General features: G+C 45.3%; 1 protein-coding gene across 9 annotated transcripts in view; it reads left to right on the forward strand.

The window, feature by feature from the left end:
* Positions 1 to 11,048: 11,048 nt before the first annotated feature.
* SGMS1 (sphingomyelin synthase 1) overlaps positions 11,049 to 15,009 on the forward strand; it is a 67,930-nt gene continuing 63,969 nt past the window's right edge. For 4 of the 9 annotated variants that reach the window (XM_028729666.2, XM_028729671.2, XM_028729669.2 and 1 more), the window contains exon 1: positions 11,049 to 11,326. The gene's annotated coding sequence lies outside the window, so the exon portion shown is untranslated. Of the gene's footprint in view, positions 11,331 to 11,696; positions 11,884 to 15,009 lie in introns of those variants that run through there. The other 5 variants (XM_028729667.2, XM_028729673.2, XM_028729670.2 and 2 more) reach the window with 2 other exon arrangements.

A 15,009-nucleotide genomic window follows, 5' to 3' on the forward strand; every position in this document is an offset into this window, starting at 1 on the left:
AAGGAGACCTCACGGTCTTCCTTTCTTTTTTAGCTTCTGCAGATACCATAATCACATCTTGTTGTAGTGGGGAGGTGTTCATTCTCAAAAGTAAAAAAGTGAATTAAATAATTTGAAATTAAATCTAAAAGCGGCAGGGGGAGGACGTTTAATTTTCTCAGTAACACTATAATGCCTCCCACCACTTTTTGGGGTAATGATAGTTTTTATTCACTTTCATCTTTAAACTGTTGAACATGGTTCCACTGATATATACATACAGTGGTACCTCGGTTTAAGAACAATCCTGTTTACAAATTATTTGGTTTGCAAACTCCGCAAAACCGAAAGTGGTGTCCTGGTTTGAGAACTTTACCTCGGTCTAAGAATGGAATCCGAACGGTGGAAGGGCACCGGTGGCGGGAGGCCTCATTAGGGAAAGCGCACCTTGGTTTAAGAACGGTTTTGGTTTAAGAATGGACTTCTGGAACAGATTAAGTTCATAAACCGAGGCACCACTGTATTTGTTTACAATAGAGGATTGTACAATCGCATAAAATGAAAAATGAAACAATAAACACTCAGGTTCCTCCTCCTCTTTTAGCCAAAATAATCCCTATGGATTTCCTCTCAGTGTTGTTTTCAGCTTTTTAAGCAGAAACTCACCACAGGCCAGGTTAATGGTTAACAGACTCAATTTCTGATGATGTCTGGGAAACTTCTTCGAGTAGTAAAAATTTTCTCCAGCCAGACCATACTTCTGAGTCCGCTCTCTGGGAGCAGGCTTCCTGGGTCATAGCTATTTTTCTTAAAGGGCTCATGTGCCAGGATGCCTAGTTGATAATGCACACATTACACTGACAACTGAGGAGCTACTTTTCAAAACACTGCCTCAATCTTTCATAATAAGCATAATATGCAATCTGGAAAAATCTAGACTACAACACCCTCTCTCTCTCTCTCTAATCAGCATTAAATTTGTTCTCCTATCTCCATTTCAGCACTTTGGCAGTGCCAAAGAATGCTCCAACTACCGCACAATTGCACTCATTTCACACGCTAGCAAGGTTATGCTTAAAATTCTACAAGGCTTAAGCAGTATGTGGACCGAGAACTCCCAGAAGTGCAAGCTGGATTTCGAAGGGGCAGAGGAACCAGAGACCAAATTGCAAACATGCGCTGGATTATGGAGAAAGCTAGAGAGTTCTAGAAAGACATCTACTTCTGCTTCATTGACTATGCAAAAGCCTTTGACTGTGTTGACCACAGCAAACTATGGCAAGTTCTTAAAGAAATGGGAGTGCCTGATCACCTCATCTGTCTCCTGAGAAATCTCTATGTGGGACAAGAAGTTACAGTTAGAACTGGATATGGAACAACTGATTGGTTCAAAATTGGGAAAGGAGTACGGCAAGGCTGTATATTGTCTCCCTTATTTAACTTATATGCAGAATTCATCATGAGAAAGGCTGGGCTGGATGAATCCCAAGACGGAATTAAGATTGCCGGAAGAAATATCAACAACCTCAGATATGCAGATGACACAACCTTGATGGCAGAAAGTGAGGAGGAATTAAAGAACCTTTTAATGAGGGTGAAAGAGGAGAGCGCAAAATATGGTCTGAAGCTCAACATCAAAAAAACGAAGATCATGGCCACTGGTCCCATCACCTCCTGGCAAATAGAAGGGGAAGAAATGGAGGCAGTGAGAGATTTTACTTTCTTGGGCTCCATGATCACTGCAGATGGTGACAGCAGCCACGAAATTAAAAGACGCCTCCTTCTTGGGAGAAGGGCAATGACAGGCCTAGACAGCATCTTGAGAAGTAGAGACGTCACCTTGCCAACAAAGGTCCGTATAGTTAAAGCCATGGTTTTCCCAGTAGTGATGTATGGAAGTGAGAGCTGGACCATAAAGTCAATTAATCTTAACAGAAAGTCCAAATTGGCTGCAATAAGTTATTTCAAACAAGTAATTAGATCTTTTCCCAAGAGAAAAGCTGTACATGTATCTATTCAGACAGCAAAATATATATTATTTCCAAATACAGTACTTTATTGCATGGGAAAATTAATCACAGCCATTGCAAAAAGCAGCAATAACATTAGCTGACTAAAGACAACTGGGTCATTTCACCGAGAACCTTTCATTTTGACAATACATTGAACCTGGGGAGGATTATAAGGCTGGAATAATGGTGTGATATAGTACAGTTCCCGACCACTAACTGTGAAATATTGTTGTGTTGGCTGCAATGAACTCCTATAATAAAATTCTATTTTAGTCTCCATATGACTTTAGCTCACAAAATTGGTGTGGCTTAACAATATCACTGCAAGCACAGAGAAGAGCCCTGTTCGTTTCATAAATCCCTCTGCTGTCAGAGACACCCACCACCAACTAAGATCAGAGAGCAAAAATCCATCAAATTTAGCATTTTGCTTCCTAGAGTGGCCAGCCACATGTTGGCCCAGAGCACTGGTAATCCATTAAATTTAGAGGAGGGCCAGTTTGTGGGCAAGAAAGAGGCTGAAGACGTCTCTCCTACTCTGTCAAATATTGTTTCACAATTTTACAATAGTAGCCAGTCATTATACCGGCTACTGGAAGTGCTCTTCACATTGGCCCCAGGATTAGATTGCTGAGCCCTACTGTAAGTTACTTTAGCTAGATTTTTGGCCAGCCTTGTGACGTGACCCAGAGCTTTGCCTTGAGACTATTGTGTTTCTGCTGCCATAAACCACTTTTTTGAAGGCTTCTCAAACCATCTTTCTTTCTTTGAACATTCACCTTCACTGAACATTTCAAGCGAAATATGAGAAGCGGCAGTAAGAAAGGGCCACATGGATCCTATGTACCTGGTAAGAGGCAATATGCCTGAAAATATAAGTTGCTGCAAATCGCAAGTGGGGACAAAGCTATTGTACTCATACCCTGCATGTGGACATCCCATGGGCATCTGATTGCTGCGAGAAAGCTGGACGATATTGGCCTTTGGCCTGATCTAGTAAGCCTCTTCTTATGTAAAAACTATGAGTAAATATAGGGCTGTATGGGGTGTTAGGGGAAGGATAGTACCAAAAGTGAGGGACATGTTGTGCTCCTTCTGGGATAGTATGTCTTTGTAGTCATTGTAGAGATGTGGGTGGCGCTGTGGTTTAAACTACTGAGCCTCTTGGGTTTGCCGATCCGAAGGTTGGCGGTTCAAATCCCCATGACAGAGTGAGCTCCTGTTGCTCTGTTGCAGCTCCTGCCAACCTAGCAGTTCAAAAGCACACCATTCTAAGTAGATAAATAGGTACCGCTGTGGCGGGGAAAATAAACGCCGTTTCTGTGCGCTCTGGCTTATATCACGACGTTCCATTAAGCCAGAAATGGTTTAGTCATGCTGGCCACATGACCTGGAAAGCTGTCTGTGGACAAACGCTGGCTCCCTCGGCCTGAAAGCGAGATGAGTGCCACAACCCCATAGTTGCCTTTGACTGGACTTAATCATCGAAAGGTCCTTTACCTTTACCTTGTATGTCTACCTTTGGCCTTCACCCTGCATTCAGCTCTCACTTGTGGCTCCTACAAGCTGTCAGCATGCGACAGTGGCAACACCCCAGGAACAGCTCCGACTGGCCGGCTAAACCAGATGAGGGTAGCCAATGGGTCTCAAACCCTTGGTGAGTTAGGGACTTCCCCTGCATGCGAAGACAGCCATTGGTGGACTGAATGGATGAGACCAATAGTGGGCCCAGTGGTCAAGAAAGCAGTTTTTGCATATGCTGTAGAGGGAAGTGAGGGGCAGATGGGGCTTGTCAACCTGGGAAATAACTCATCTAGAAGGAAAACACTGATCCTAAACATCTACTGCCTTGTGGGATATCTTTGGGAGAAGAAAGGCTATGGTGTAAACCCTACAGAAATCCAGAGTGGAGTCCCTAAGATGGTTGGATGGCACCTTGTATGTCTCCTTCTGGCAACTCCTAGAGCCAAGCTGGTACCAAAACGTATTTCTCCGCTTTCCTTTGGACCACATCAGGGAGGCCAAGAGGTGGGGTCTTGCCATCTGGGCAGCCCAGGACCTCCATACAGACTGCCCAAGTTTGTGTCCTGGGTAGGTCACTTCAGTGCTGCTAATGCAGTGGAGGCACATTCCATTGTCTTGCGAGACATATGGATACCAACAACGTGAGTTTTAGTTAAACTAAAATAATTTAATTGCAGGAGCATGGAAAGAAAAAAGGCAAACATCTTTAGTTTAATAGTCATGTTCTAGATCAGGCTTCCTCAACCTCAGCCCTCCAGATGTTTTGAGACTACAATTCCCATCATCCCTGACCTCTGGTCCTGCTAGCTAGGGATCATGGGAGTTGTAGGCCAAAAACATCTGGAGGGTCGAGGTTGAGGAAGCCTGTTCTAGATCTCAGCATCTAGGGAACTTAGGAGAAGAAATGGGAATCCCATCTATAGAAATATACTAGTTTCAGCATTTTCAGTCATGTCATTATAACCCAGGATGAACTCTATACAGATTTAATCTAAATAATTATGCTGAGGAGCTGTTTAAGTTTCCTGTAGTCAACATTTTGGAAAACCCCACATTAAAAGAAAGGTTTTGGAATGCAGCCACACAGTTTACATAACCTTTAATGAAGATACCAATATGATTATGCATTAATTGTATGGAGGGAAGAAACAGCTTTAAATGATGGGAAGGGCCAAACTGGATAATAGCAGACTGAAAAAAAATCTCAGTAGTGGTTCTCTTTCATTTTTCATCTTGCCAGACCATGTATTAGAAATCTCAAGAGCAACCTCCCTTGCTCCCTGTTTGAGCCACTGCTAATGAAATACCACTGAAGGAGCAACAAGAATAAATTGTTTTTCTCTGAAGCCACTAAAGGATCCCAATTATTGTTATGAAATGTTCTTGGGAGTTCTACAACTGGGAACAACACCTTGAGAAAGCAGGATAGTTCAGTGTCTTAAAGCTAAAGCTGACTTTAGGTCCAGTCCAGTACTGTATTAAAAACTAAAAGTTTAGCAAACAGTTAAACAAGGACAACATTATGGATGTGATTATATCCTCTTTTGAGAATTAACACTACAAAGTTTAGGGTGAACTAAGTCACACTAAGGGTAGGCTCACAGAAATCAGTGGATTTATCTATTCTGACTAATGTCAGAGACCACCTTTACAAAATCACCTAATTATATTTGAGAAACAAGAAAGTTATCCTTGTCATCAGGAAAGCAATGAACCTCGGCGTACATATACAAATTGGTTTTTCTAAGTAAAAATGCACGAAACCTAATTTTATAAGCAAATATAGACAAAGACATTAGGTAAAGTACCACATACTAAAGCCTGACACAGGATCTACAGGATATAGTCTTGCTCTTATTCCCTTAGTGTCAACAGATGAAATGGCAATCAGCCCAGAAAAAGATTCTGCACCTCTACAACAGATGCTGCAGAAATAATCTTATGGGAAAATTGCACTGGCTTATGTGGATTTACTATGCAGGAACTCAACAACCACCAGATCGCAGTCAAATCATATTGGAAAATCTCCAAGGGGCCCAGGCTGTTTCATTAGTGTTAATAATAATTATTATATTGCAATGTATTCAAAGCCGAAAGTCCTCCCAAAGCTGCTCACAATAAAAAGATTATAGACAAAGAACACAACAATACAATAAAGCATAATCAAAATTCCATTGCTAAGATCACAAATAAAATTTTTCATGAAGGTATTAATCTGTAAAGGACAGCCCACAATTTTATGGAGAGCTGTACTGTGTCAGGGGGTGGGGAAGCAAAAAAGATATACATATATGCCAATTCACTGAAACTGAAGCAATCTACAGTGGTCAAATGCTTAATATAATGCAATGAAATCTGAAATGACTGGCTTACTGTTTGAATATGTATTATACTGCTGCAATCACCCAATTTTAAGAAATAGGCTAAATAATAAGGTCCTTTCATTCCCCCAACCCAACTCATCTCTTATTAAAACATTGTGCCGTATGATCTTCAGTGGTTATTACCATCAACTTGGTAGCAACTGACCTGCTGATCATGAACCAACATTGGAATATATGACCGGAAGCCAAGCTGAAGCACAAGTGAAGTCAGGCATGTTAGGTAGAAAAACAACCACAGAAAAGCTCATTGTATAAATGAAGCCAAAGGTATACTTAAGAGTGAAATTCACACAAAATGGAATAAATCAATAGATGCCAGGAGCTGGAGTCAGGGATAGGTCAGCAATAAAACAATAAAGCAGCCAATTTCAGTGAAGTTAACTCTTTATTCAAAGAAACAAAGCAGGTCAGTCCTAGCGGCCGCAACAACCCTTCCCAAGGAGGTCTTGCTCCAATGAAGCAGTTGTGAGGACTGAAAGTCCTCACCTTTCCACCACTGAAGCTCCCCCCCTCCAGTTCCTTCCCTAGCAGTCTAATGCTTTGTCAACTTGCCTCTTGTTCATTTCTCTGCATGTTCTGAGAGACCAGGGGAGAGGGGAGCTGGTTGCAGCAGGAGTGGGGGCTTCCCTAGATTCTTCAGCCGCCTGCCTTATCTCTGTCTCCTGGCCCCCCTCATCTCCTGCCTGTGAGTCTGGACTGCCCTCTGCCACAGCCTCTTCCTGCTCACTAAATTCTGTTGCCTCTTCAGCTTCCAACGCCTCCTCTTCCCAGTCTTCTCCCTCTGACTATTCATCATCATTCCACCACCACTCCAGTGGCTCCGAGCCTTCTTCCCCTGGGGGTTCCCCAGCTGGTGTCTCCCACCACTCCATGGCATCCAGCCAGTTCATGACAACAGATTAACAGAAGAGTTTAGACATGCTATGGTTTTTGCCTTCTGTCTTTCAGAAACAGTTGACATGAAACACATATGTACAGCTTGAAAGAGGATGTGGGAATGTGCTCCCAAGTCTGGTGCCACCACAGGATTTTTGGTTGAATGTATTTGAAACCTCAGGGACTCTAGTTCAAAACCGACCAAGACACTTTCCCTCCTGTCTTAAAGGCACCAACAAAAGTATTTTCATTGCACACAGTCCAAATAAAGTAAGATTTGATGGGTTTCCTTCAAGTTCCCAGAGGGGAAGCGGCAATAAACTAGTTGCATAAACCAGAAAAACTGCAAACCTTTTGAATAAGAACAGCCAATGGTTGTGGTAGCAGCTTGAGGTTAGAAGCACACAGAAGGCTGCCATGGATTCTGCTTTCCCAGTTTACTAGTATTTTGGAACCCTCTTTTTTCTAGATTCTCTTCTAGATTCTCTTTTTTTTCCTAGATTCTCTTCTAGACCTTCCACCCAATTCTGAAACTAAATTTATTCTTGTAGGACTTCCTGATACTTACCATGTTCTGTCCTCATCATATCAACTCATATAAATCATTCACATTTAAGCTGTCTTTCTTTCTTTGTCTTTCTTTCTTTCTGCTTGCCTCTTAGCTACTTTGAAGAATGACATTGATTTTATGGGGTTCTAGGTTTTATTTATCGAAAGGTCGGCGGTTCGAATCCCCGTGGCGGGGTGCGCTCCCGCTGCTCGGTCCCAGCGCCTGCCAACCTAGCAGTTCGAAAGCACCCCCGGGTGCAAGTAGATAAATAGGGACCGCTTACTGGCGGGAAGGTAAACAGCGTTCCGTGTGCTGCGCTGGCTCACCAGACGCAGCTTTGTCACGCTGGCCACGTGACCCGGAAGTGTCTCCAGACAGCGCTGGCCCCCGGCCTCTTGAGTGAGATGGGCGCACAACCCCAGAGTCTGTCAAGACTGGCCCGTACGGGCAGGGGTACCTTTACCTTTTAGATTTTATTTATATGTTGAATTTTAACAAAATGTTAGATTATGTTGAATCTTATTGAAATGTTCTGAACTGCCCTAAGAAAAGGAAAGCAGGGCAATGTATTTGGCACCAGCTTGGGGGCAGGAGTTGCCGGAAGAAGGTGTACAAGACGCCACCAAACCATTTTAGGGACACCACTCCAGATTTGTGTAGGGTTTACTCCTTAGCTCTTTATTCTCCCAAAGATGTCTCACAAGACACTGGGTGTGGATTTTTCCTTGGGGTTTACTCCTGAAGCCTGTGAGAGTAGAGCAGGTATAATTGTGCTGGGTTTCCAAGTGGACAAGGGCTACTCCTTCACTGTCCATGCAGGTATGCTGTTGCATTATCTGCCTTCAGGAGAGTTTGCCTGTTGCAATTCTGCATGAGCTTCTACTCTGCACTTGCCTTCTGTGCATACTTTTGTTAAGAACACATGCTGTACATGCAAAAAGTCAAAACTTCAGTAACTGGAATCTCCAGCTACAAGGATTTCAGATCCAAAAGACACTCACTTGATGCTGAGAGCCAGATTATGTCTACTGGCATAGACAGACCAATTGCTTGTAATGCGTTTCCTCCCAGCGTAATGCAGTTTCATGTGCATTCATTTATAAATGTTTATTTGATGTTAAATGCTTTATACTGTTAAAAGTATCCAAGGTTGGGCGCAGTCAGCCACCTCCTCCCTTCATTTTGGAATACTATATAAACAATATTGATACCTGTAGAGGCACACTGTTTTTCATTAAGATTGGGGAGAGGGCAGGATATATAAAAACCTGAGCCCAATATCCCAAGAGGAGAAAGTGTGTTTTTCTACAGTCAAAAAGTGAGTGGCAGTTTTAGGATAAATGGAAATGAAATGTGACAATGAATGATAGTGTAGACATACCCTGAAGTTGCTAAAACCAAGATTCACCTTGTGGGCAGTGACCTTCCTTAAAAAGGAAGCACAAGCAATTGAAAATAATAATAAAAACTCCTGCATGTTTCTCCTCAAATATTTTGCTTACTTACAGAGGACTCCTCTTTGGCTGAGTATGTCAAGCACTGAACACTAGTTGTATTATATAGTCAATTTTACAGCCCATTAGTTGTTGAATTTATGTAGGAGAGATGAACTGCAAAAATTCCAAGTCAACACCTGACATTGGCTAAGTGCTTATTCTCTTTTTATCCAATTTATCACAGCTTGTTCTTTCTATACACCCCCATTCCAATTATTTTTAAAGTCCCTTCTTTGTTGTCCTTCCTTGTGATGTAGCCTTTTGTGTTTCTCTTCTGTAACTACTGAACTATTTGTCATAGAGCTAGGTCTAAAGCTTATTAAAGTTATTGGACTTTGAAATATAAGCATTTGTATAACTGTCATATGCTATGGTTGCTATTTAGAACAATATTCAAGGCTCCTTTTATGCCAGTTACTGCCTGTAATGTTTTATTAACCCCTCTCCCTTCTCAACAATGTCTGGACATTTTAGATATATTTGTTGAGAATTGGTGGGCGGGGGGCGGGGGCAATCATACATTGTTTTCTAGGTTCACCCACCACAGAGAAATACTTCCTTCCTAGAGAGCAGAGTGTGAGCGGAAAAGATTCTAGGTCAGATATACTGATTTCAGGATGATTTTATTTATAGGGGGAAATAGAGAATGTACTTTGGTATTAAAAATATGTATGTAATTAATACAAAGGGTGCCCTTCCATATTGTTTACATTTTATATTTAAAAGGCCCCCCCTTACTTAAACTGTTATGAGGAAGTGGTGTTTTTTTCTAGAAAAAAAGGTGTCGGTATTCACCATGAAGCTATTATAGTAAGTATCACACTTTTTAACCAAAAACAAAGAGGTGCAGGTACTCACCATTGAGTTGTTACAGTAAGTCAAGTGCCACACTTTTTAACAACAAAAGAGGTATCCCCTGAAAAAAAAGCACTGTGAGGAAGCATTATAGTATAGTGACTATGAATGTAAGCTAGACAATTCGCAGTTCAAATCCCATTTCAGCTGTCACCTTTTCAGGTGGCCTCAGACAAGTCACTGTTCTCTCAACTTCTATCCTGCTAGTCTATAATACAGAGACAGACAGGTAAAGTTTACTTTACAGGCTAGCATCATCTGAAGTATTACAAAAATTGTGTATGTTGAAGTGGTTTCATCACTGAGGAAATGGAGCTATTTATAAACACCAGGCACTGTCTATTGCTATTTATGTCAGTCTCCTTCCTCCTCTCCAATAAACCACTACTGCTGCTTTGCACCAGCAGAATTTATCCAGATCAAACTCCCCAAACCAGGGGGGTTGTCTGGGGTGATCAAAATACTGTTTTGTGCACAAGTCTTCTCACATATACAGGGTGTCAGAAATTCCCATTCTGTAGCTTAGATATATGCAAGGGACATGCTTGCTTGGAAACAGATACTACTGTACAAAACAAAGAAAACTTCTTTGAAGCTACCCTGGGATAACTACTCACTTCCTGTAAGCGAATGTAATTCACTTTAGCAATCTTTTAACAGTAAACTGCCACGCAGAAATACCAGCAGCTTGAAACTCCCAACTAACCCCAATCCGTATATACCGGGAAAGGCTTCACGCGTTCAAATGCCTGCATGTTGGGACGCAACCCTTCACACCCTTGTTTAAGAGTTCTGGAACCCGGTGGGATTCACGGCTCAGTTAAGTGCATAGGCTCAAGATGCAACCCTGTGCACATTTGCTCCACTGGGCATAATGGAGCAAACCACTCAAACAGGACACACACGTACTCGCAGCTCCTAGCTGGGTGTCCCCAGTCGGTGGTTTGTCCCTTTTTAATTCCTACTAACACGGACACCCCACTTGGCCACCCGAGGAGCTCAACTCAACATGCTTCTCCCCCCCCCCCCCAACCCATTTCACCCTCACTAACAACCCTGCGAGGTAGGTGAGGTCCGGGGTAACCTGGCGGCTTTCACACCCGAGTCAAGTCACCGGCTTTCCGCCTATAGAGAGCGGCGCCGGCGGGTCTCCCGCTGCCCCTACAAACCGACCGAGCATCCACCCTTTTCCCCAGGCTGCTTCCTCTTTCGGGAAACCGTCTAGGCCGCGCCTGGGAAGCCAGCTCCGAGGCCGCCGGGATGCCGCTGCCCTGTCGCCGCCGCCTTCTTCCAGGAGGAGGCGCGGCAGGGACGCAAGATGGCTGCGCAGGATGACACGGCCCGTCACGTGGCGGAGCCGTCGCTTTCCCTCCCTCCCTCTTTCCCTGCTTGCCTGCCTGCTCGCCCGGCCGACAGTCCCCTCCTCCTCCGCCTCCGTCCGAGACCCCACGGGCCGCCGCCGCGCGCTCCCCGTGTTGCTGGCGGGCGAGGAGGCGAGGCAGCCCCGTCCAAAGAAGCCTCCTCCATCCCGTCGCCAGCTAGCCCAGCCGGCGGAGAAGCTCCTGCTGCAGAACCACAGCTGCTGCTGCTGCACGCCAGGCACTGGCAACCGGGAGCCTCCGGAGGGAAAGCGGCCCACGGAAGAGGAAGGTAGGTGAGTGCCCGGTGGGTCCCCTCGGGAACCTCCCCCCCCCCCGCCGCCTCCCGCTTGCTAACCAGCGGCGCCAGCGGGAGCAACCGGGATTCCCAATATAGCTCTTGACGCGTCAGGGGAGCGCGGGCAGAGGGCCAGGTTTGGAGACATGCGAACTGGTGGCTGGAGGGGGGGAGGCGGGAGCAGAGGCGAAACGCGCCGAAGTTGGGGGCGAGGGAGGCGCGAGTGTGGGGTTAGGATGTTTGCAAGAGTGGCCGGGGGAGGGGGCCGGGAGAGCGGGGGTCGACACTTGAGGAATTGCACTCCAGCTAGTCGCAGCAGCAGCAGCAGTAGTAATAGTGGTTGTGGTGGTGGTATTTTTTCGTCCTCCTCTTAAGCCTTCGCTCTGGTAGCAACGTCGGGGCGGCTGAGGGCGGCGGGGTTTCTGCTCGAGCGAGGAGATGCGGCCGGGGCGGGGCGCGCGCTGGCGAGGAAAGGAGAGCAGCAACTCCGGCGGCCGAGGTCGAGGTGCGGCTGGTGTGTTACGTAGGACGGGGTTGCGGTTGTTGGCCAGGTGAGTTGCTACGATATGGGGGGGGGGGCGAGGAGGAGGGAATTGAGGCGGAGGGGCCTCGTCAACTCAGCCAGGAGCCGGTCGAGTCGAGAGCTGTTGTGTACACACGCCTTGCCCGTCTGAAGTGACCAGGTGAAGTATTTCGTGAGACCAGTTGCTGGGGAACGTGGACGGCAGAGAGTGCTGTTGTGCTTTCCGCCCCGCTTGTGGGTTTCCCTCACCTCCCCCAGGTATCAGTTGGCTTGGCCAACAGAAAGCTGGACTTAACTTGGTAGGCCTTTGGTCTGATCCTGCAAAGGCAGCCCTTAGGTTCTTAATACTATGACTGGAGGCAGTTACAGGGCCAGGGCTGTGTGTATGTTTGTGTGTGTGTGTGAGTGAGTGAGTGGGGTGAGACAAGCAGCTTTGTAGAAACGCTGGGCCTATGAAGTCCCAGTGACTTAAATGGGTTTACGCTCAAGTGTGCATAGGATTACAGCCTGGGGTAAATATATAAGGCAGGAAGTGGGATGAGGTGGGGCTGGTGATTCTGGTTAAGAGTAGTAAGGTTTTAACTGTGTGTGTGTGAACAGGAGGCTACGGGATGTTTTGCAGTGAAAACTAGATAACACCTGTTGTTCCATCAAACGGCTTTGTGTGCATTTATATCAGTGCACATGCACAGTGCGGCAATGTTAGACACCATGCATATGAGGGGCTTTGGGTGATGGCATAAAGCAGGGGCAAAACTAGGCTTTATTTCACCCATGTCAAAGACTCAGTTTGGCTACCCCCCCATGTGCATTTGTGTACACGCGCACACACACACACACACAAGCTGAGAGCCTCGATGGCACACCCCTCTGGAGACTTCACCCAGGGGGGGAAAACTGGCTAGCTGCCCCTTAGCTACGTCTCTGGCATAAAGCCATCATTTGAGTTCATACCTGATGTTGGCTTTGAACTAGTTGCTTAGGAAGCAGCTCTATTCCCACTTATGTAGAAGCAATCCCTGTCAATTCTTTTGAGTAGAAATTATTAGAGTTGTAGCCTTAGCATGCTATCTGAAGGTGTGCTAAGATTAAAACTAGAGTTTTCACCATAGAGGAAATTGATTTGGAAAGAAGATTTGTGTACTATCTGAGGTTAATGTGAAGGTTGGAGAGGGGTGTGTTTGGGAAATATTGGACCTGGCTAGTGTGCTGTTTGTTCGTCTCTTTTAGCAGTGCTATGGATAGCAGTTCTTAGGAGAAAATTTAAATAACCATATCACATGCCATGTTGCATGCACTGTTAGAATTGTCAAAGATCTTCTGTTGTTGTAAAGTATTTTTTTAAATACTATACCTAGTTCTTGGTCACTGGAGGAGTGGAGCATAGACAAAAAGTTTAACTTTGCTTTTAGAAGGCAGGGTCAAAACTATATTTTAAAAAACGGTTTGCTGTGGCTGCCCAGAAGAGGAAGGAACCTTTCCCCCACAGTTTTGACTCTTTCAATTGGAGAGCATGACTAATTTTTAGGTCTGTGTGCTTTGCAGGCAGGAGCAGTTATGATTTTTCCCCTTTCCTTTTCCTTTTCCTTTGCTCTCTAGCATCACATGTTTTGAAGGAAGGGAAGCTTCTTATTTTATCTTTCGTTCACACCCCACTCCACCAGCACTGTAACCAGGAGAGACAGGGATCCAGATTAAGAGGAGGGTATATCTAGAGGCCCCTTCTGGCTCTTCCCCTCCCTAGCGTACCACTTTGCAGAGGGACAAGAACATGCTTTTGTACAGCTTAGCATGGATCTGTTCTTCCACCCCCCCTTCTTCCTGAGCAAACAAAAAATTGGGACCAGTGCTAAACACAGCATGGTTAGCTCATGTTGGTGCTCTGTTTCTTTGGGGCCAGGTTGATAGGCAAGGAATGTGCTCCAGGCAGCTCTGTGTCTCCTCCCCATCTCTAAAAACAGTAAGGAGGTACTTGTGCAGGTTGTAGCAGGACACTTTGGCCCATGCCAGTTGCTTGGGAATACAGACTATATGTTTTGAGAGTGTGGGGAAGGAATTGAAGGCCCAACATGTCTCTGAGTGGGATGTGCTTCCATTGCTTGTGAGGCATCATCTCCTTGGATGGAGGGAAGCTTCAGACATGTAGCAAAGGACAGGAGCTTTTATCCGGGGATAGCCCTGCTGCAAGGACAGTGACTCCTTCAGGAGATCAGATCCACTTGCCCACAGAGATATTGGGCTGGCTTAATAAAGAGGTTATGAAAGAAACACTTGCCGAATTTATTTCATGCCTGCCTAAGCACTGAGAGCATAGATCAAAGAGACAAAGGGAACATTCATTTCCCCCACCATCTTTCTCTTTTTCTTCATCAGCTCTTCCAGAAAGTGCTGCAGGGACATAACCTGTGGCTCAAACCCTAGTAAGGCAATCAATAATCTAAATCAAGGTTGTCCACCACACCTTTTTTGTAGGGGGAGGGTGTGTGTGTTGTTCTTCAGTCCTTGGCACTGTTGGCCCAGCTGTGGCCCATAGGGGTACGCTCGTATCCTTGTCTCAGTGGTAAGCTGATCAGGGTCTTTCCTACACCAAATCAACCAGGAATGTTCAGGTTATTTTTTTCATCATGAACCCCTGTTCCTTCAGATAAGTATCACTGGAAGAGTTCTCTCAACCTTTAACATCAAATTCAACATCTTGAGGTGAGCATAAGCACTGCTCAAAAGAGAGAGGACTGGCCAATTCCAAGTTTTAACCATTAGACCATGGACTTTGCTTGCCTTCAGGGCTCCATGGCAGTCATCAACTTGCTGCCCTAGGGAGGTTCAATGCCAGATTGCTGCAGTGGCTTCTTCTGCCCTTCCAGACCTTGATAGCTGGGAAGTTGATTGGTGTGTCTGTCTAGGGAACGCTGCCGCCACCTCCTCCAGTGGTGATTGCACTTCCCGAAACTGCTCAGGGTTGTTTCAGATGTCAGCTTGATTGGATGGAGAGGCAGCTTTGTCCAAGTGTGTGTGGAGAAGGCAGCCCACTCCCATCAGCTGACTAGGGTTGAGGGCTGTCTACTTAATCCTCCTAGCCTTTTTGGATCTGATCAAACGGAAACAACTTATTGCTGTCCTACAAGGAAGAACATCTCCTCCTATCTCAGTAGAA

Source organism: Podarcis muralis, chromosome 6, assembly GCF_964188315.1.
Source record: "Podarcis muralis chromosome 6, rPodMur119.hap1.1, whole genome shotgun sequence".
In the NCBI taxonomy this organism is placed as follows: Eukaryota; Metazoa; Chordata; class Lepidosauria; order Squamata; family Lacertidae; genus Podarcis; species Podarcis muralis.